This window comes from Oncorhynchus keta, unplaced genomic scaffold, assembly GCF_023373465.1.
Source record: "Oncorhynchus keta strain PuntledgeMale-10-30-2019 unplaced genomic scaffold, Oket_V2 Un_contig_4166_pilon_pilon, whole genome shotgun sequence".
Taxonomy (NCBI): Eukaryota; Metazoa; Chordata; class Actinopteri; order Salmoniformes; family Salmonidae; genus Oncorhynchus; species Oncorhynchus keta.
In genome coordinates, this window is record NW_026287624.1 from 3,712 (window position 1) to 27,500 (window position 23,789).

At 44.1% G+C, this 23,789-nt stretch overlaps 1 pseudogene; it reads right to left on the bottom strand.

Annotated features, from left to right (window-relative positions):
- Positions 1-6,811: 6,811 nt before the first annotated feature.
- Positions 6,812-14,317, bottom strand: LOC127924507 (slit homolog 2 protein-like; annotated as a pseudogene).
- Between the last annotated feature and the right edge of the window lie 9,472 nt (positions 14,318-23,789).

The window sequence follows — 23,789 nt, forward strand, 5'->3', positions numbered from 1 at the left end:
CGATGTGTTACAGAGGGTCCCTGGTTCGAGTCCAGGTTGGGAGGCCATGTGTTGCAGAGGGTCCCTGGTTCGAGTCCAGGTTGGGAGGCCATGTGTTGCAGAGGGTCCCTGGTTCGAGTCCAGGTTGGGAGGCGATGTGTTACAGAGGGTCCCTGGTTCGAGTCAGGTTGGGGAGGCGATGTGTTACAGAGGGTCCCTGGTTGAGTCCAGGTTGGGAGGCCATGTGTTACAGAGGGTCCCTGGTTCCGGAGTCCAGGTTGGGAGGCGACGTGTTGCAGAGGGTCCCTGGTTCCCAATAAAGGCCATTAAATTGAAGTGAAGTGAATAGAGTTGAATTAAATTGAATGTAAAATGAATTGAATTGAATGGAAAAATGAATTGAATGGAAATGAATTGAATGGAATTGAAAGGAATGGTAACATATGTTTCCCATGACAACAAAGCTTCTGAAATTGAAATAGGATAGAATTGACAAGAGGTTACCTAGGACAAGACACACACACACACACACACACACACACACACACACACACACACACACACACACACACACACACACACAGTGTGTTGATAGGCCATTCACTTTAAACACAAGACGCACACACACACACACACACACACACACACACACACACACACACACACACACACACACACACACACACACACACACACACACACACACACACACACACACACACACACACACACACACACACACACACACACACACACACACACACACACACACACTATCCCCCCCCCACACCAAACAGCAAAGGAGAAATTTTACAAGGTTAGAAACCTGACATAATTCCTCCCTCTCTTAGAGGTCATGTGGTTTTAATGAGAAATTCCCTGGTTAAAATACTGACACCCACGTAGATTAACACTGCCATTCACTTTAAACAGTCGGAGCCAACACCACACACACACACACACACACACACACACACACACACACACACACACACACACACACACACACACACACACACACACACACACAGGGGACAGACAGCACTATATTTTAAGGACATAATCTCTTAGAGGTATGACAGACAGAAATTCCAGACAGACCCACACTGCCATTCACTTTAAACAGACAGACAGACAGACACCAGAGGGACAACACCACACAGACACACACACACACATTACACACACACACACACACACACACACACACACACACACACAGACACACAGACAGACACACACACACACACACACACAGAGGGACACACACACACACACACACACACACACACACAGACAGACAGTATACCAGCTTCCCCTCATTCCCCACCCAAACAGCAAAAGGAGAAATCCTAAACCTGAAAACATGCCACAACTTTTTGGAAGTATGCTTGGGGTGATTGTCCAGAAACCTGTTTCTATGTCTTGAGAGACTCTCCCTCTCTCTTTCCTGACTCAGGTCTTCTCTGAACTGCATTCCTCCCTCCGACTCCAGGTTTACATGTACCGAGTCTGTGTCTGTGTCTCTCTCGTTCCGTCTTCCAGGTCTGCTCTCGATCACTTCCTGTGTGGTTTTAAGGTCTGTCTCCAGGGGTAACACATGTCCCTGGGGCCGGCTGGTTAAAATAACTCCCCCGCCTGACACTTCCCAGGTCTGTCTCCAGGTCTGTCTCCAACACTGAGTCTGACTCCAGGTGTGGGTCTGACTCCAGGTCTGTGTCTGCAACAGACACAGATACAGGTCTGATTCACTACTATAACAGCTGTCTGACTCTGCCTGCCAGGTCCATGGAGACACTGGTCAGGTCTGTATCCACACACACACACTCCACACACGCACACACGCACTGGGTCTGACTCTCAGGGACAGACAGGTCTGTCTCCAGGTCTGCCTGTTCATTGGGTCTGACTCCAGGCTGTCTCAGGTCTGACTCCAGACAGACAGACTCCAGACAGGTCTGACAGACAGACAGACAGACAGACAGACACAGACTCCAGGTCTGACAGACAGGTCTGCAGCCTTCCATTAGGTCTGCATGACAGACAGACAGACAGACAGACAGACAGACAGACAGACAGACTGACTCCAGGTCTGACAGACACACTCCAGGTCTGTCTCCAGGTCTGACTGTGATCTGGGTCTGTCTCCACAGGTCTGCAGGTCTGTCTCCAGGTCTTCATTAGGCTACATGACAGACAGACAGAGGTCAGGTCTGTCTCCAGGTCTGTCTCCAGACAGACAGACAGACTCCAGACAGACAGACAGACAGTTCAACAGAGGCTTTAAAATGGTTTAATTTTGTAAAAGGTCTAATTTGTCAAACGTTTCTTGTTGATAGGTAGCCTATCCACGAGCTTCCCACAATAAGTTGGGTGAGTTTTAGCCCATTCCTCCTGACAGAGCTGGTTTTCAGTAATGTTCTGAGTCAGGTTTGTAGGTCTCCCTTGCTCACACACACTTTTCTATAGTTCTGCCCAAATGTTCTATAGGATTGAGGTTCCCGGTGGTCAGGGCTTTGTGGAGGTTCCCGTTGCACAACCCAATACCTTGAATTTGTTGTCCTTAAGGCATTTTGCCACAACTTTGGGAAGTATGCTTGGGGTGATTGTCCATTAGGGAAGACCCATAGGTTCCCGTGTACACCATACAACTATAGGCTTTAACTTAACTTATAGCTTAAACTGATGTCTTGTTCCAGTTGAGGTTGTAATAACTATAGGTTCCCGTTGTTCAATATATAGGTTCCCGTGGTAATAACTATAGGTTCCCGTTGTAATAACTATAGGTTCCCTGGACTCCAGATCTGTAATAACTATAGGTTCCAGGTCTGACTCCAGGTCTGTGTCTGACTCTGTGGTAATAACTATAGGTTCCCTGTGTTCCCGTGTGGTAATAACTATAGGTTCCTCCAGGTCTGACTCAGGTCTGCACAACTATAGGTCTGACTCCAGATAACTGACTCCAGGTCTGACTCCAGGTCTGTGTCTGACTCGTGGGTAATAACTATAGATCTGACTCCAGGTCTGACTCTAAAGGTTCTGTGTCTGTAATAACTATAGGTTCCCGTGGTAATAACTATAGGTCTGTGTCTGACAATATAGGTTCCAGGTCTGACTCCAGGTCTGGGTCTGTCTCCAGGTCTGTCTCCAGGTCTGTAATCTCCAGGTCTGAGGTTCCTCCAGGTCTGAGCTACACCATAGGTCTGACTAACAGGTCTGGGGTCTGTCTATAGGTTCCAGGTTCTGGGTCTGTCTCTGTGGTAATAACTATAGGTCTGTCTCCAGGTTCTGTCATAGGTTCCAGGTCTGACTCCAGGTCTGTCCTCTAGTAATCTATAGGTTCCCGTGGTAATAACTATAGGTTCCCTCAATAACAGGTTCTGACTCCCAGTAATAACTATAGGTCTGGGTCTGTAACTATAGGTTCCCCAGGTCTGGGTTCTGTAACTCGTTGTAATAACAGGTTCTGTCTATAGGTTCCCCTTTTGTAATAACTATAGGTTCCCTGTCTCCTTGTAATAACAGGTCTGTCTCAATAACAGGTCTGTCTCCAGGTCTAGGTTCCCTTGCAATAACTATAGGTTCTTGAGGTTCCCCTCCAGGTTCCCGCTGTAATAACTGTCTTCTATAGGTTCTGTGTCTGTCTCCTATAGGTTCCCGTTGTCTAGGTTCTCCAGGTTCTGTCTATAGGTTCCCAGGTCTGTGTCTGTCTATAGGTTCCCCTAAAGGTCGTTGTCTCCAGTCTAGGTTCTAACCAGGTCTGTCTCCAGGTCTGTCTCCCCAGGTCTGACTCCCGCTGTAATAACAGGTCTGACTCCAGGTTTGTAATAACTATAGGTCTGACTATAGGTTCCCGCTGTAATAACTATAGGTGTGTAATAACTATAGGTCTGACTCCAGGTCTGTGTCTGACTATAGGTTCCAGGTCCCTGTAGGTCTGACTATAGGTTCCAGGTCTGGGTCTGACTCGTGGTAATAACAGGTCTGACTATAGGTTCCCGTGGTAATAACAGGTTCTGTAGGTTCCTGTAATAACTATACTCATAGGTCTGTCTCCAGGTTCTGTCTCCAGGTCTGACTCCGTTGTAATAACAGGTCTGACTCCAGGTCTGACTCCAGGTCTGACTCAGGTCTGTGTCTGACTCCAGGTCTGACTCGTTGTAATAACAGGTTCTGACTAACTATAACAGGTCTGACTCCAGGTCTGTATCTATAGGGTAATAACAGGTCTGTAATAACTCCAGGTCTGACTCCCGTTGTAATAACAGGTTCTGACTCCAGGTTCTGACTCCAGATCTGGGTCTGTCTCCCCAGGTCTGTCTCCAGGTCTGTCTCCAGGTCTGTAATAACTATAGGTTCTGACTATAGGTTCAGGTGTCTCGTGGTAATAACTATAGGTCTGGTAATAACTCCAGATCTGGTTCCTGTCTCCCCAGGTTCTGTAATAACTCCCCAGGTCTGTCTCCAGGTTCTGGGTCTGACTCCGTGGTAATAACAGGTCTGTCTCCCGTTGTAATAACAGGTCTGTAATAACTCGTGGTAATAACTATAGGTCTGTCTCCAGGTCTGGGTCCGTCTCGTTGTAATAACAGGTCTGTTCTTTGTCCAGGTCTGTCTCCAGGTCTGTAATAACTATAGGTTCTATAGGTCTGTAATAACTCCAGGTCTGTGTAACTGACTCCAGGTCTGTCTCGTGGTAATAACTATAGGTCTGTCTCCAGGTCTGTCTCCGTGGTAGGTCTGTCTCCTATAGGTTCCCTGACTATAGGTTCCCGTGGTAATAACTATAGGTTCCCGTGGTAATAACTATATAGGTTCTGACTCCAGATCTGACTCTGGTTGTGGACTGGGTGGCTATAGATGGCCAGCTATAGGTTCCCTGCTCTGAGGGTCATGTAATAACTATAGTTCAATCTCATATTGACAGGCATTCATTCATTATTATAGGTTGAAATTTGAGTTCCCCTTGTTTGGCAATAACTATAGTTCCCAATTTATAAATGTGTAAAAAGGTCTAATTTGTCACTGAGACTATAGGTTCCCGTTGATAACATAGGTTCGTTGATAGGCTAACTATATGTTATATATCGTTGTAATAACTCTTTTAACAGTAATTGACAGCCTTGTTTATAACCCATTTATAGGCTACTGAAAACGGCTTGTATAAAAGGTCTGTTTTAGTTTTAACTTGTAATAACTATAGGTTCCCGTTGTAATAACTATAGTACTAACTATAACTATAGGTTCCTGTAATAACTATAGGGTAATAACTATAGGTTCCCGTGGTAATAACTATAGGTTCCGTGGTAATAACTATAGGTTCCCGTGGTAATAACTATAGGTTCCCGTGGTAATAACTATAGGTTCCGTTGTAATAACTATAGGTTCCCGTTGTAATAACTATAGGTTCCCGTTGTAATAACTATAGGGTAATAACTATAACTATCAAAGGTTCCCGTAGGTAATAACTATAGGTTCCGTGGTAATAACTATAGGTTGGTAATAACTATAGGTTCCCGTGGTAATAACTATAGGTTCCGTGGTAATAACTATAGGTTCCCGTTGTAATAACTATAGGTTCCCGTTGTAATAACTATAGGTTCCGTGGTAATAACTATAGGTTTGTAATAACTATAGGTTCCGTTGTAATAACTATAGGTTCCGTGGTAATAACTATAGGTTCCGTGGTAAATAACTATAGGTTCCCGTTGTAATAACTATAGGTTCCCGTTGTAATAACTATAGGTTCCGTGGTAATAACTATAGGTTCCGTTGTAACTATAGGTTCCCGTTGTAATAACTATAGGTTCCCGTTGTAATAACTATAGGTTCCCGTGGTAATAACTATAACTATAGGTTCCCGTTGTAATAACTAGGTTAGGTTAACTATAGGTTCCGTTGTAATAACTATAGGTTCCCGTTGTAATAACTATAGGTTCCCGTTGTAATAACTATAGGTTCCCGTTGTAATAACTATAGGTTCCCCTTGTAATAACTATAGGTTCCCGTTGTAATAACTATAGGTTCCCGTGGTAATAACTATAGGTTCCCGTGGTAATCACTAATAACTATAGGTTCCCGTGGTAATAACTATAGGTTCCGTGGTAATAACTAAAAGGTTCCGTTAATAACAAAGGTTCCGGTTCCCGTTGTAATAACTATAGGTTCCCGTTGTAATAACTATAGGTTCCCTTGTAATAACTATAGGTTCCTTGTAATAACTAAAAGGTTCCCGTGGTAATAACTATAGGTTCCATTGTTAATAACTATAGGTTCCCGTTGTAATAACTATAGGTTCCCTATAGGTTGGTAATAACTATAGGTTCCCGTGGTAATAACTATAGGTTCCGTGGTAATAACTATAGGTTCCCGTGTAATAACTATAGGTTCCGTGGTAATAACTAAAGGTTCCCGTTGTAATAACTCACTATAGGTTCCGTTGTTCCCGTGGTAATAACTATAGGTTCCCGTGGTAATAACTATAGGTTCCTGGTAATAACTATAGGTTCCGTGGTAATAACTAAAAGGTTGTGGTAATAACTATAGGTTCCCGTTGTAATAAATAACTATAGGTTCCCATTGTAATAACTATAGGTTCCCGTTGTAATAACTATAGGTTCCCGTTGTAACTAACTATAACTATAGGTTAACTATAGGTTCCGTGGTAATAACTATAGGTTCCCGTTGGTAATAACTATAGGTTCCGTGGTAATAACTATAGGTTCCCGTTGTAATAACTGTAGGTTCCGTTGTAATAACTATAGGTTCGTTGTAATAACTATAGGTTCCCGTGTAATAACTATAGGTTCCCGTGGTAATAACTATAGCCGACTTACAGCACACGCAGATTCCTCCAGTCCAGCGAAGTCGGCCTTGGTGATTTTAGTCAGATTATTAGCGTTCAGATCCCTGGGGAAACAAGACGAAACGATGAGTTACAATATGGAAACAAACATAAATAATCAATCATTCATATTTAAAACATGTTCTAAAAAACAGATTTGAATAACACACAACCTACACTGTGCCAGTATTAGTTATTGACGTTATTTAGGCCACAATTAAATGACTGAATTTAAACAAACGATGGAGGAGAATCTCAGGTGGACAGGTATTCAGGTGGACAGGTATTCAGGTGGACAGGTATTCAGGTGGACAGGTATTCAGGTGGACAGGTATTCAGGTGGACAGGTATTCAGGTGGACAGGTATTCAGGTGGGACATGTTAATTCACCTTTCCATTACAGATCAGAGAAGTCAGCCTACAGACATAAAGGAATGGTGAGATAACGATGAGCAGGATAAAGGAATGATGAGATAACGATGAGCAGGATAAAGGAATGATGAGATAACGATGAGCAGGATAAAGAAACGATGAGATAATTCAAACCTATGAAACGATGAGCAGGATAAAGGATTGATGAGATAACAATGAGCAGGATAAAGGAATGATGAGATAACGATGAGCAGGATAAAGGAATGATGAGATAACGATGAGCAGGATAAAGGAATGATGAGATAACGATGAGCAGGATAAAGGAATGGTGAGATAACGATGAGCAGGATAAAGGAATGGTGAGATAATTCAAACCTACGAAACGATGAGCAGGATAAAGTAATGGTGAGATAACGATGAGCAGGATAAAGGAATGGTGAGATAATTCAAACCTACGAAACGATGAGCAGGATAAAGGAATGGTGAGATAACGATGAGCAGGATAAAGGAATGGTGAGATAATTCAAACCTACGAAACGATGAGCAGGATAAAGGAATGGTGAGATAACGATGAGCAGGATAAAGGAATGGTGAGATAATTCAAACCTACGAAACGATGAGCAGGATAAAGGAATGGTGAGATAACGATGAGCAGGATAAAGGAATGGTGAGATAACGATGAGCAGGATAAAGGAATGGTGAGATAATTCAAACCTATGAAACGATGAGCAGGATAAAGGAATGATGAGATAACGATGAGCAGGATAAAGGAATGGTGAGATAATTCAAACCTACGAAACGATGAGCAGGATAAAGGAATGGTGAGATAACGATGAGCAGGATAAAGGAATGGTGAGATAATTCAAACCTACGAAACGATGAGCAGGATAAAGGAATGGTGAGATAACGATGAGCAGGATAAAGGAATGGTGAGATAATTCAAACCTACGAAACGATGAGCAGGATAAAGGAATGGTGAGATAACGATGAGCAGGATAAAGGAATGGTGAGATAACGATGAGCAGGATAAAGGAATGGTGAGATAATTCAAACCTATGAAACGATGAGCAGGATAAAGGAATGATGAGATAACGATGAGAAGGATAAAGGAATGATGAGATAATTCAAACCTATGAAACGATGAGCAGGATAAAGGAATGATGAGATAACGATGAGCAGGATAAAGGAATGATGAGATAACGATGAGCAGGATAAAGGAATGATGAGATAACGATGAGCAGGATAAAGGAATGATGAGATAACGATGAGCAGGATAAAGGAATGATGAGATAACGATGAGCAGGATAAAGGAATGATGAGATAACGATGAGCAGGATAAAGGAATGATGAGATAACGATGAGCAGGATAAAGGAATGATGAGATAACGATGAGCAGGATAAAGGAATGGTGAGATAACGATGAGAAGGATAAAGGAATGGTGAGATAACAATGAGCAGGATAAAGGAATGATGAGATAACGATGAGCAGGATAAAGGAATGATGAGATAATTCAAAACCTATGAAACGATGAGCAGGATAAAGGAATGATGAGATAACGATGAGCAGGATAAAGGAATGATGAGATAAAGATGAGCAGGATAAAGGAATGGTGAGATAACGATGAGCAGGATAAAGGAATGATGAGATAATTCAAACCTATGAAACGATGAGCAGGATAAAGGAATGATGAGATAACGATGAGCAGGATAAAGGAATGATGAGATAATTCAAACCTATGAAACGATGAGCAGGATAAAGGAATGATGAGATAACGATGAGCAGGATAAAGCAATGATGAGATAACGATGAGCAGGATAAAGGAATGATGAGATAACGATGAGCAGGATAAAGGAATGATGAGATAACGATGAGCATGATAAAGGAATGATGAGATAACGATGAGCAGGATAAAGGAATGATGAGATAACGATGAGCAGGATAAAGGAATGATGAGATAACGATGAGCAGGAAAAGGAATGATGAGATAATTCAAACCTATGAAACGATGAGCAGGATAAAGGAATGATGAGATAACGATGAGCAGGATAAAGGAATGATGAGATAACGATGAGCAGGATAAAGGAATGATGAGATAACGATGAGCAGGATAAAGGAATGATGAGATAATTCAAACCTATGAAACGATGAGCAGGATAAAGGAATGATGAGATAACGATGAGCAGGATAAAGGAATGATGAGATAACGATGAGCAGGATAAAGGAATGATGAGATAATTCAAACCTATGAAACGATGAGCAGGATAAAGGAATGATGAGATAACGATGAGCAGGATAAAGGAATGATGAGATAACGATGAGCAGGATAAAGGAATGATGAGATAACGATGAGCAGGATAAAGGAATGATGAGATAACGATGAGCAGGATAAAGGAATGATGAGATAACGATGAGCAGGATAAAGGAATGATGAGATAACGATGAGCAGGATAAAGGAATGATGAGATAACGATGAGCAGGATAAAGGAATGATGAGATAACGATGAGCAGGATAAAGGAATGATGAGATAACGATGAGCAGGATAAAGCAAGGTGCTACAGTTTAATTGTCGGAGGCGACATTAGGAGATCGCTCGCTCAATCTGTTGACGGGTAAATGAAAATGTTTTAGTTTAACAAAACCACATCCATCTCCACAGCGGGTAGAAAAACTCTCCTACAGGATTTATTAGCTTAAAAGTACATTCACTAAATCCGTTTTGATTAGTTCGAGCTGTGTGTGAGTGTGAGTGTGAGTGCGTGTGCGTGTGCGTGTGTGTGCGTGCGTGTGTTTCGGACTGAGGGTTTTCGCCCGAGACGTCAAAAACATAAACCCGTAAACTTCATGAACCGACTTTAAAACGGGTCAAATTAAATCAACCGTCCGATACCGATGGGAACCATTTTCTGCGCCACTTCTTATAAAAACGAGCCACGAGGTTATTCTGTGGTTCTGTTGTGAGAACCACTTCATCAGAATGGACTTGTTTTTGGAGGATTCTGTTGTAGGACCTTAGCAGCAGATAATATTATCAATATATTAGGATAATGGCTGGCTATATCAGTGGTTCCCAACCTTTTTAAGGTTACTGTACCACCGACTGAATGTTGTATCACCTTCATGTGAATTTTACCAGCAACCCTGCTCTCCCATGAGTCTTCTCCAGTACAACCTGTGGATAGGTCCTAATACCCCTGGTCCTAATACCCCTGGTCCTAATACCCCTGGTCCTAATACCCCTGGTCCTAATAGCCCCCTGGTTGGACACCACGGGTCTATATTATAGCCTTCAGGGAGGGGAGACAATAAACTATATAGAGACTACAGTCCTAGTACCCCTGGTCTATATTATAGCCTTCAGGGAGGGGAGACAATAAACTATATAGTGACTACAGTCCTAATACCCCTGGTCTATATTATAGCCTTCAGGGAGGGTAGACAATAAACTATATAGTGACTACAGTCCTAATACCCCTGGTCTATATTATAGCCTTCAGGGAGGAGAGACAATAAACTATATAGTGACTACAGTCCTAATACCCCTGGTCTATATTATAGCCTTCAGGGAGGGGAGACAATAAACTATATAGAGACTATTATAGTCCTAGTACCCCTGGTCTATATTATAGCCTTCAGGGAGGGGAGACAATAAACTATATAGTGACTACAGTCCTAATACCCCTGGTCTATATTATAGCCTTCAGGGAGGGGAGACAATAAACCCTATATAGTGACTACAGTCCTAATAGCCCTGGTCTATATTATAGCCTTCAGGGAGGGGAGACAATAAACTATATAGTGACTACAGTCCTAATACCCCTGGTCTATATTATAGCCTTCAGGGAGGGGAGACAATAAACTATATAGTGACTACAGTCCTAATACCCCTGGTCTATATTATAGCCTTCAGGGAGGGGAGACAATAAACCCTATATAGTGACTACAGTCCTAATAGCCCTGGTCTATATTATAGCCTTCAGGGAGGGAGACAATAAACTATATAGTGACTACAGTCCTAATACCCCTGGTCTATATTATAGCCTTCAGGGAGGGAGACAATAAACTATATAGTGACTACAGTCCTAATACCCCTGGTCTATATTATAGCCTTCAGGGAGGAGACAATAAACCCTATATAGTGACTACAGTCCTAATACCCCTGGTCTATATTATAGCCTTCAGGGAGGGGAGACAATAAACTATATAGTGACTACAGTCCTAATACCCCTGGTCTATATTATAGCCTTCAGGGAGGGGAGACAATAAACCCTATATAGTGACTACAGTCCTAATACCCCTGGTCTATATTATAGCCTTCAGGGAGGGAGACAATAAACTATATAGTGACTACAGTCCTAATACCCCTGGTCTATATTATAGCCTTCAGGGAGGGGAGACAATAAACTATATAGTGACTACAGTCCTAATACCCCTGGTCTATATTATAGCCTTCAGGGAGGGGAGACAATAAACTATATAGAGACTACAGTCCTAATACCCCTGGTCTATATTATAGCCTTCAGGGAGGGGAGACAATAAACTATATAGTGACTACAGTCCTAATACCCCTGGTCTATATTATAGCCTTCAGGGAGGGAGACAATAAACCCTATATAGTGACTACAGTCCTAATACCCCTGGTCTATATTATAGCCTTCAGGGAGGGGAGACAATAAACTATATAGTGACTACAGTCCTAGTACCCCTGGTCTATATTATAGCCTTCAGGGAGGGGAGACAATAAACCCTATATAGTGACTACAGTCCTAATACCCCTGGTCTATATTATAGCCTTCAGGGAGGGAGACAATAAACTATATAGTGACTACAGTCCTAATACCCCTGGTCTATATTATAGCCTTCAGGGAGGGGAGACAATAAACTATATAGTGACTACAGTCCTAGTACCCCTGGTCTATATTATAGCCTTCAGGAGGGGAGACAATAAACTATATAGTGACTACAGTCCTAATACCCCTGGTCTATATTATAGCCTTCAGGGAGGGAGACAATAAACTATATAGTGACTACAGTCCTAGTACCCCTGGTCTATATTATAGCCTTCAGGGAGGGGAGACAATAAACTATATAGTGACTACAGTCCTAATACCCCTGGTCTATATTATAGCCTTCAGGGAGGGGAGACAATAAACTATATAGTGACTACAGTCCTAGTACCCCTGGTCTATATTATAGCCTTCAGGGAGGGTAGACAAACTATATAGTGACTACAGTCCTAATACCCCTGGTCTATATTATAGCCTTCAGGGAGGGAGACAATAAACTATATAGTGACTACAGTCCTAATACCCCTGGTCTATATTATAGCCTTCAGGGAGGGAGACAATAAACCCTATATAGTGACTACAGTCCTAGTACCCCTGGTCTATATTATAGCCTTCAGGGAGGGTAGACAAACTATATAGTGACTACAGTCCTAATACCCCTGGTCTATATTATAGCCTTCAGGGAGGGGAGACAATAAACTATATAGTGACTACTGTATATACTCACAGTCTCTCTGCATTGCGTGGTATATTCCTGGGAACGCTGCGAAGACCCTGGCCGTGACAGTCCACAGTAGAGCCGGAACAGGAGCACTGCGCCGGGCATGGCTGGCCCTCTGCCCGGCTGGACAGCCCCAGGACCACCAGGACAGCCAGCAGACAGCGACACAGACCCAGAGCTGAGGCCGGAGCAAGGAGGCTCGACAGTAGGGACATTATCACTGCAGTGGACTGGTTTGGTAGCCTATACCAAGGAGAGAGGAGCCGAGGAGTCACCGAAGGGGTTGTAAAATCCACAGGAGGAGTTTAAAATCCCCACGAGGAGGATTCCAACTCGTTCTCTCTTTCTGTTTGTTTATTTTGTTTTGCTCCTCCTCGTTGTTGCGGTTTTATTGTAGTATATAAAAAATCACATGTCAGACGAAACCCGCAAGTCTGGATGACAGCGGCCGGGCGGAAAGAGAGTGTGGCAGGGCGGCAGGCTGGTAGACGGACAACTGGCGCTAGAGCGGCACAAAGTTCTCCCACATGGCCGCGGCATGCAGTGCGGTAATCCCCTCCGTGTGAAGCGATGTATACACGGTAAACCCAAGAAACACCTCCTAATGAACCTTTTGGCGAACACACACACACTCGCCCTCTCTCACACACACACACACACACACACACACACACACCAGGTGAGATTAGACACAGCGCGAGGTGGGTGAGTGATTGGCTGTTATATTATTCATTCACAGCACGCGCAGAGCGAATAAATCGTGATCTCGTGCAGGTCAACGTGGCTGAGGTATTGATTTCCCTTCAGACGTCCGTTTAACACCGGGAAGAGCCCCGTGCTTAGAATCACACTCCGTGTGTGTGTGTTGTCGGTGAAAGAGCTCTCCGAGACTGCGTGTGTGTGTGTGAGGGAGAAGAGAAGAAAACGGGAACGTTTCCACTGCGTCTGTCCAAGCAACACCTCGCACGCACACACACACTCAATCCCTCTTTTCTCCCTTCCTCTCACTCTCCCTTTCTCTCTCTCTCTATCACTCGAACACACACACACACACAATGACGAGTCTGCGTTTTCCTCCGAGGCAGAGCGACGCTGTGCGTTAGACCACACTCTCTCTCTCTCTGCAGTGGCCCGGCCACCTGATGCCGTGAGCGGTGTAGAGGAGAGACGAGGCCCGTCTTGGAAAGTAACCACCGTAAACCAATCGTAACCTACCGGTCGGTGCACCTTCAAAAAATCACTCTTGAGAGATCCTTGAAGGTTACAAGTGTTCACCACAGCAGCAGAAATACAAAAATAATCCAAAAACCCAGGAGCGGAAACGCAGCGGAGGACAGTAGCCTAATTAGGAGGTTGTTAGATCCAAAACGGTTCAGGTAGTAGTATCCCAAATAAACCCCGCAGGAAAGTTGAGGTAATGTTGCAGGAATAGTAACGAGTCAAAGGGAGGAGGGGGGTAGAGAATACCTCCGTGTCTCTGTCTGCAGAATCAACCGGGGTTTGTTTATAACAGCGCTGCGTCAAAACCTGTTCAATGTTACACACATTCTCCCAACCGCGCGTTTCGGCTGTCAATCTCATCCGTTAATCCGTGCCGTTTATTTCGGTGTTTCTGTCTCCATGGGCTGGGGGGTTCACCCTCTGTTTTTAACGTGCGAACTCACAGCAGTGTGGACCAGGGAACTCCCTTTCCAACCCCAAGCCCTGGAAGCTTTATACTGGCCGGATAACTCCTCCCCTACCCCCGCCCCGAACCCGACTCCTGCCCGCTACCCCTCTACCTTGTACGGTGCTCAGACACAGCGTCACACTGCCTGACGCAGTCGCGCGGTTTGTGTGTCAAATCTTAATACTGGTTTCTACATATCAGACAGAGAGTATTGGCCTGATGGATAGATCTGAGGCATTGGATATTTTCATCTCTCTCTCTCTCTCTCTCTCTCTCTCTCTCTCTCTCTCTCTCTCTCTCTCTCTCTCTTTCTCTCTGTCTATCTCTCTGTCTCTCTCTCTGTCTCTCTCTCTCTCTCTCTCTCTCTCTCTCTCTCTCTCTCTCTCTCTCTCTCTCTCTCTCCCTCTCTCTCCCTCTCTCTCTCTCTCTCTCTCTCTCCCTCCCTCCTCTCTCTGTGTTGGTGTGGGAGTGTAGTGTGTGTAGCACCTTAATTGGGGAACGGCTGGAGAGGAACTAGTGGTTTCCATGAGTTTGATGCCCTTCCCGTTCCAGCTGTTGTTATTATGACTGTCCTCTCAGCAGCCTCCTGTAGTGTGTGTGTGTGTGTGTGTGTGTGTGTGTGTGTGTGTGTGTGTGTGTGTGTGTGTGTGTGTGTGTGTGTGTGTGTGTGTGTGTGTGTGTGTGTGTGTGTGTGTGTGTGTGTGTGTGTGTGTGTGTGTGTGTGTGTGTGTGTGTGTGTCTGTTGGGCATGCAGAATGTCAATTATTTCCTCCTTTGATTCAATCCCACTTTAACACTGTTTGGTAATTGCTGCAGTAGCTGTGTTTATGTGTGTGTGTGTGTGTGTGTGCGTGTATGTGTGTGTGTATGTGTGCGTGCGTGTGTGTGTGTAGGTAGGTAGCTACATCCCCAGGCCATGGGTACATAATAGCCGCAATCAACAGAGGGGGCAGGGAGGAGAAGGAGGGGAGAAGGAGAGATAGAGAAAGAAAGTAAGAGAGAGAAGGAGGGGGAGAAGGAGAGATAGAGAAAGAAAGTAAGAGGGAGCAGGGAGGGAGGGAGAAGGAGGGGGAGAAGGAGAGATAGAGAAAGAAAGTAAGAGGGAGCAGGGAGGGAGGGAGAAGGAGGGGGAGAAGGAGAGATAGAGAAAGAAAGTAAGAGGGAGCAGGGAGGGAGGGAGAAGGAGGGGGAGAAGGAGAGATAGAGAAAGAAAGTAAGAGGGAGCAGGGAGGGAGGGAGAAGGAGGGGGAGAAGGAGAGATAGAGAAAGAAAGTAAGAGGGAGCAGGGAGGGAGGGAGAAGGAGGGGAGAAGGAGAGATAGAGAAAGAAAGTAAGAGGGAGTAAGGAGGGAGGGAGGGAGCAGGAGGGGAGAAGGAGAGATAGAGAAAGAAAGTAAGAGGGAGTAGGGAAGGAGGGGAGAAGGAGAGATAGAGAAAGAAAGTAAGAGGGAGCAGGGAGGGAGGGAGAAGGAGGGGGAGAAGGAGAGATAGAGAAAGAAAGTAAGAGGGAGTAAGGAGGGAGGGAGGGAGCAGGAGGGGGAGAAGGAGAGATAGAGAAAGAAAGTAAGAGGGAGTAGGGAAGGAAGAGAAGGAGGGGGAGAAGGAGAGATAGAGAAAGAAAGTAAGAGGGAGTAGGGACGGAGAGAGAAGGAGGGGGAGAAGGAGAGATAGAGAAAGAAAGTAAGAGGGAGTAGGGAGGGAGAGGGAGAAGGAGGGGGAGAAGGAGAGATAGAGAAAGAAAGTAAGAGGGAGCAGGGAGGGAGGGAGAAGGACGGGGAGAAGGAGAGATAGAGAAAGAAAGTAAGAGGGAGTAGGGAAGGAGAGATAGAGAAAGAAAGTAAGAGGGAGTAGGGAAGGAGAGAGAAGGGAAGAGAGGAGGGGGAGGGCGAACCCACTCACCTCACAAAGGGCCTCCAGTGTAATTTACTCCTCCCTTTACCTGACCTTATTCCTCAGTCTCTACCTGACTTTATACCTCAGTCTCTACCTGACTTCATACCTCAGTCTCTACCTGACTTCATACCTCAGTCTCTACCTGACTTTATACCTGAGTCTCTACCTGACTTTATACCTGACTTTATTCCTCAGTCTCTACCTGACTTTATACCTCAGTCTCTACCTGACTTTATGCCTCAGACTACCTGACTTCATACCTCAGCCTCTACCTGACTTTATACCTCAGTCTCTACCTGACTTTATACCTCAGTCTACCTGACTATATACCTCAGTCTACATGACTATATACCTCAGTCTACCTGACTTTTTACCTGACTTTACACCTCAGTCTCTACCTGACTTTATACCTCAGTCTCTCCCTGACTTTATACCTCAGTCTCTACCTGACTTTATACCTCAGTCTCTCCCTGACTTTATACCTCAGTCTCTACCTGACTTTATACCTCAGTCTCTACCTGACTTTATACCTCAGTCTCTACCTGACTTTATACCTCAGTCTACCTGACTATATACCTCAGTCTCTTCCTGACTTTATACCGCAGTCTCTCCCTGACTTTATACCTCAGTCTCTACCTGACTTTATACCTCAGTCTCTACCTGACTTTAAACCTCAGTCTACCTGACTATATACCTCAGTCTACCTGACTTTATACCTGACTTTAAACCTCAGTCTCTACCTGACTTTAAACCTCAGTCTACCTGACTATATACCTCAGTCTACCTGACTTTATACCTGACTTTATACCTCAGTCTCTACCTGACGTTATACCTCAGTCTCTACCTGACTTTATACCTCAGTCTCTACCTGACTTTATACCTCAGTCTCTACCTGACTTTATACCTGACTTTATACCTCAGTCTCTACCTGACGTTATACCTCAGTCTCTACCTGACTTTATACCTCAGTCTCTACCTGATGTTATACCTCAGTCTCTACCTGACTTTATACCTCAGTCTCTACCTGACTTTATACCTCAGTCTCTACCTGACTTTATACCTGACTTTATACCTCAGTCTCTACCTGACTTTATACCTCAGTCTCTACCTGACTTTATACCTCAGTCTCTACCTGACTTTATACCTGACTTTATACCTCAGTCTCTACCTGACGTTATACCTCAGTCTCTACCTGACTTTATACCTCAGTCTCTACCTGATGTTATACCTCAGTCTCTACCTGACTTTATACCTCAGTCTCTACCTGACTTTATACCTCAGTCTCTACCTGACTTTATACCTGACTTTATACCTCAGTCTCTACCTGACGTTATACCTCAGTCTCTACCTGACTTTATACCTCAGTCTCTACCTGACTATATACCTCAGTCTCTACCTGACGTTATACCTCAGGCTCTAAACAATAGTGAAATTAAGCGTGATTGGTACACTAATTTGACTGTGCCTTTAAACAGCTTGGAAAATTCCACAAAATTATGTCATGTCTTTTGAGCTTCTGAAAGTCTAATTGACATCATTTTGTGTCAATTGAGGTGAACCTGTGGATGTATTTCAAGCTCTACCTTCAAACTAAGTGCCTCTTTGCTTGACATCATGAGAAAATCAAAAGAAATCAGCCAAGACCTCAGAAAAAAATTGTAGGCCTCCACAAGTCTGGTTCATCCTTGGGAGCAATTTCCAAACGCCTGAAGGAACCACGTACTTTGGTGAGAAAAGTGCAAATCAATCCCAGAACAACAGCAAAGGACCTTGTGAAGATGCTGGAGGAAACAGGTACAAAAGTATCTATATCCACAGTAAAACGAGTCCTATATCGACATAACCTGAAAGGCCGCTCGGCAAGGAAGAAGCCACTGCTCCAAAACCGCCATAAAAAAGCCAGACTACGGTTTGCAACTGCACATGGGGACAAAGATCATACTTTTTGGAGAAATGTCCTCTGGTCTGATGAAACAAAAATAGAATAGTTTGGCCATAATGACCATCGTTATGTTTGGAGGAAAAAGGGCGAGCCGAAGAACACCATCCCAACCGTGAAGCATGGGGGTGGTAGCATCATGTTGTGGGGGTGCTTTGCTGCAGGAGGGACTGGTGCACTTCACAAAATAGACAAAAATGTGTGGGCAGAACTGAAAAAGCGTGTGTGAGCAAGGAGGCCTACAAACCTGACTCAGTTACACCAGCTCTGTCAGGGGAATGGGCCAAAATTCACCCAACTTATTGTGTGAAGCTTGTGGAAGGTTACACGAAATGTTTGACCCAAGTTAAACAATTTAAAGGCAATGCTACCAAATACTAATTGAGTGTATGTAAACTTCTGACCCACTGGGAATGTGATGAAAGAAATAAAAGCTGAAATAAATCATCCTCTCTACTATTATTCTGGCATTTCACATTCTTAAAATAAAGTGGTGATCCTAACTGACCTGAGACAGGGAACTTTTTACAAGGATTAAATGTTAGGAATTGCAAAAAAAACCTGAGTTTAAAAGTATTTGTCTAAGGTGTAAATCAAATCAAATGAAATGTTATTTGTCACATACACATGGTCAGCAGACGTTAATGCGAGTGTAGCGAACTGCTTGTGCTTCTAGTTCCGACAATGCAGTGATAACCAACGAGTAATCTAACCTAACAATTCCACAACTACTGTCTTACTGTATGTAAACATCCGACTTCAACTGTATGTAAGTTGAAAAGCATTTAACCGTCAGCATTAAAAACACTGTTTGCGTTTGAGCTGTTTGTTTGAGCAACCAGACAGCATTAAAAGAGACTGCGTTGATACACTTATCAACGACCCAGTTTAGTTCATCCCTGCCGTTGTGTCACTGAGTTGTCATAACACTTCAGCTGTTGTGTATTATCCCCAGGGGCGTTGGTAGACACAATGTAAGTAACCTAATTTACAGTAACTCACCTGAATGCCTCTAATACTGATCCTACAGCTGTTGTGTATTATCCCCAGGGGCGTTGGTAGACACAATGTAAGTAACCTAATTTACAGTAACTACACCTGAATGCCTCTAATACTGATCCTACAGCTGTTGTGTATTATCCCCAGGGGCGTTGGTAGACACAATGTAAGTAACCTAATTTACAGTAACTACCCTGAATGGCTTCTACTGATCCTACAGCTGTTGTGTATTATCCCCAGGGGCATTGGTAGACACAATGTAAGTAACCTAATTTACAGTAACTACCCTGAATGACTCCTGCTGATCCTACAGCTGTTGTGTATTATCCCCAGGGGCGTTGGTAGACACAATGTAAGTAACCTAATTTACAGTAACTACCCTGAATGGCTTCTGCTGACCCTACAGCTGTTGTGTATTATCCCCAGGGGCGTTGGTAGACACAATGTAAGTAACCTAATTTACAGTAACTACCCTGAATGCCTTCTGCTGATCCTACAGCTGTTGTGTATTATCCCCAGGGGCGTTGGTAGACACAATGTAAGTAACCTAATTTACAGTAACTACCCTGAATGCCTCTAATACTGATCCTACAGCTGTTGTGTATTATACCCAGGGGCGTTGGTAGACACAATGTAAGTAACCTAATTTACAGTAACTACCCTGAATGCCTCTAATACTGATCCTACAGCTGTTGTGTATTATACCCAGGGGCGTTGGTGGACACAATGTAAGTAACCTAATTTACAGTAACTACCCTGAATGCCTCTAATACTGATCCTACAGCTGTTGTGTATTATACCCAGGGGCGTTGGTAGACACAATGTAAGTAACCTAATTTACAGTAACTCCCCTGAATGCCTCTAATACTGATCCTACAGCTGTTGTGTATTATACCCAGGGGCGTTGGTAGACACAATGTAAGTAACCTAATTTACAGTAACTACCCTGAATGCCTCTAATACTGATCCTACAGCTGTTGTGTATTATACCCAGGGGCGTTGGTAGACACAATGTAAGTAACCTAATTTACAGTAACTACCCTGAATGCCTCTAATACTGATCCTACAGCTGTTGTGTATTATCCCCAGGGGCGTTGGTAGACACAATGTAAGTAACCTAATTTACAGTAACTACACCTGAATGCCTCTAATACTGATCCTACAGCTGTTGTGTATTATCCCCAGGGGCGTTGGTAGACACAATGTAAGTAACCTAATTTACAGTAACTACACCTGAATGCCTCTAATACTGATCCTACAGCTGTTGTGTATTATCCCCAGGGGCGTTGGTGGACACAATGTAAGTAACCTAATTTACAGTAACTACCCTGAATGCCTCTAATACTGATCCTACAGCTGTTGTGTATTATACCCAGGGGCGTTGGTAGACACAATGTAAGTAACCTAATTTACAGTAACTCCCCTGAATGCCTCTAATACTGATCCTACAGCTGTTGTGTATTATCCCCAGGGGCGTTGGTAGACACAATGTAAGTAACCTAATTTACAGTAACTCCCCTGAATGCCTTCTGCTGATCCTACAGCTGTTGTGTATTATCCCCAGGGGCGTTGGAAGACACAATGTAAGTAACCTAATTTACAGTAACTACCCTGAATAGCTCTAATACTGATCCTACAGCTGTTGTGTATTATCCCCAGGGGCGTTGGTAGACACAATGTAAGTAACCTAATTTACAGTAACTCCCCTGAATGCCTCTAATACTGATCCTACAGCTGTTGTGTATTATCCCCAGGGGCGTTGGTAGACACAATGTAAGTAACCTAATTTACAGTAACTACCCTGAATGCCTCTAATACTGATCCTACAGCTGTTGTGTATTATCCCCAGGGGCGTTGGTAGACACAATGTAAGTAACCTAATTTACAGTAACTACCCTGAATGCCTCTAATACTGATCCTACAGCTGTTGTGTATTATCCCCAGGGGTGTTGGTAGACACAATGTAAGTAACCTAATTTACAGTAACTACCCTGAATGGCTTCTGCTGACCCTACAGCTGTTGTGTATTATCCCCAGGGGCGTTGGTAGACACAATGTAACTAACCTAATTTACAGTCACTACCCTGAATGGCTTCTGCTGACCCTACAGCTGTTGTGTATTATCCCCAGGGGCGTTGGTAGACACAATGTAAGTAACCTAATTTACAGTAACTACCCTGAATGGCTTCTACTGATCCTACAGCTGTTGTGTATTATCCCCAGGGGCATTGGTAGACACAATGTAAGTAACCTAATTTACAGTAACTGCACCTGAATGCCTCTAATACTGATCCTACAGCTGTTACATGCAGTAATCATGTGTCTACGAACCAGAGTTATACTGTTAGCACTGAGGCGGTGTGCCCTAGTAGGAAGTCCACTGTGTTCAGCTCAACCTGCACTGACATAAATAACATGAGCATGTCTACCTCTGCTAAACTTCCCATTAAAAGCAATTAAAAACAAGCAAGCATCCCAGAAAAGTGCTACAAATTAGCCCACATTAACGTACAGCACCAGTCAACAGTTTGGACACACCTACTCATTCAAGGGTTTTTCTTTATTTTTTTTTACTATTTTCATTGTTGAATAATACTGAAGACATCAACACTATGAAATAACACACAATAACACACAATAACAGTAATAATAACAGGAATATAAATTTCAGTGGCCAAAATCTTGACGCATTTTGTAATCATACAGAAACTGCTGACATTTTTTTTTACAGATGTTTACAGATGAGGTGTTAAACAAATCAAATGTTATATTCTTTAAAGTAGCCACCCGTTGCCTTGACGATAGCGTTGCACATTCTTGGCATTCTCTCAACCAGCTACACCTGGAATGCTCTTCCCTACAGTCTTGAAGGAGTTGCCACTTGTTGGCTGCTATTCCTTCACTCTGCGGTCCAACTCATCCCAAACCATCTCAATTGGGTTGAGGTGGGGTGATTGTGGAGGCCAGGTTAGCTGATGTAGCACTCCATCACTGTCCTCTGTCAAATAGCCCTTATACAGCCTGGAGGTGTGTTTTGGGTCATTATCCTGTTGAATAACAAATGATAGTCCCACAAGCAAAAACCAGATGGGATGGCATATCGCTGCAGAATGCTCTGGTAGCCATGCTGGTTAAGTGTGCCTTGAATTCTAAATACTTCACCGACAGTGTCACCAGCAAAACACCCCCACACCATCACACCTCCTCCTCCATGCTTCACTAGGCCCAAACCAGATGGGATGGCATATCCCTGCAGAATGCTCTGGTAGCCATGCTGGTTAAGTGTGCCTTGAATTCTAAATACTTCACCGACAGTGTCACCAGCAAAACACCCCACACCATCACACCTCCTCTTCCATGCTTCACTGAGCCCAAACCAGATGGGATGGCGTATCCCTGCAGAATGCTCTAGCCATACTGGTTAAGTGTGCCTTGAATTCTAAATACTTCACCGACAGTGTCACCAGCAAAACACCCCACACCATCACACCTCCTCCTCCATGCTTCACTAGGCCCAAACCAGATGGGATGGCATATCCCTGCAGAATGCTCTGGTAGCCATGCTGGTTAAGTGTGCCTTGAATTCTAAATATTTCACCGACAGTGTCACCAGCAAAGCACCCCACACCATCACACCTCCTCCTCCATGCTTCACTAGGCCCAAACCAGATGGGATGGCATATCCGCTGCAGAATGCTCTGGTAGCCATGCTGGTTAAGTGTGCCTTGAATTCTAAATACTTCACCGACAGTGTCACCAGCAAAGCACCCCACACCATCACACCTCTTCCTCCATGCTTCACTAGGCCCAAACCAGATGGGATGGCGTATCGCTGCAGAATGCTCTGGTAGCCATGCTGGTTAAGTGTGCCTTGAATTCTAAATACTTCACCGACAGTGTCACCAGCAAAGCACGCCCACACCATCACACCTCCTCCTCCATGCTTCACTGAGCCCAAACCAGATGGGATGGCATATCGCTGCAGAATGCTGTGGTAGCCATACTGGTTAAGTGTGCCTTGAATTCTAAATACTTCACCGACAGTGTCACCAGCAAAGCACGCCCACACCATCACACCTCCTCCTCCATGCTTCACTGAGCCCAAACCAGATGGGATGGCGTATCGCTGCAGAATGCTCTGGTAGCCATGCTGGTTAAGTGTGCCTTGAATTCTAAATACTTCACCGACAGTGTCACCAGCAAAACACCCCACACCATCACACCTCCTCCTCCATGCTTCACTAGGCCCAAACCAGATGGGATGGCGTATCCCTGCAGAATGCTCTGGTAGCCATGCTGGTTAAGTGTGCCTTGAATTCTAAATACTTCACCGACAGTGTCACCAGCAAAGCACCCCCAAACCATCACACCTCCTCCTCCATGCTTCACTGAGCCCAAACCAGATGGGATGGCGTATCGCTGCAGAGGTGACAGAGAGAAAACAAAGAGAGAGGTCATTGTTGGTGTTGAATTGTTTATGGTGTTTACAGTGTTCATTTGTTGTGGGGAAATCCCTCATTCTTTCCTCTCTTGTTGTCTGTTTTGTGAGTCTGATGTCAGACACACACACACACACACACACACACAC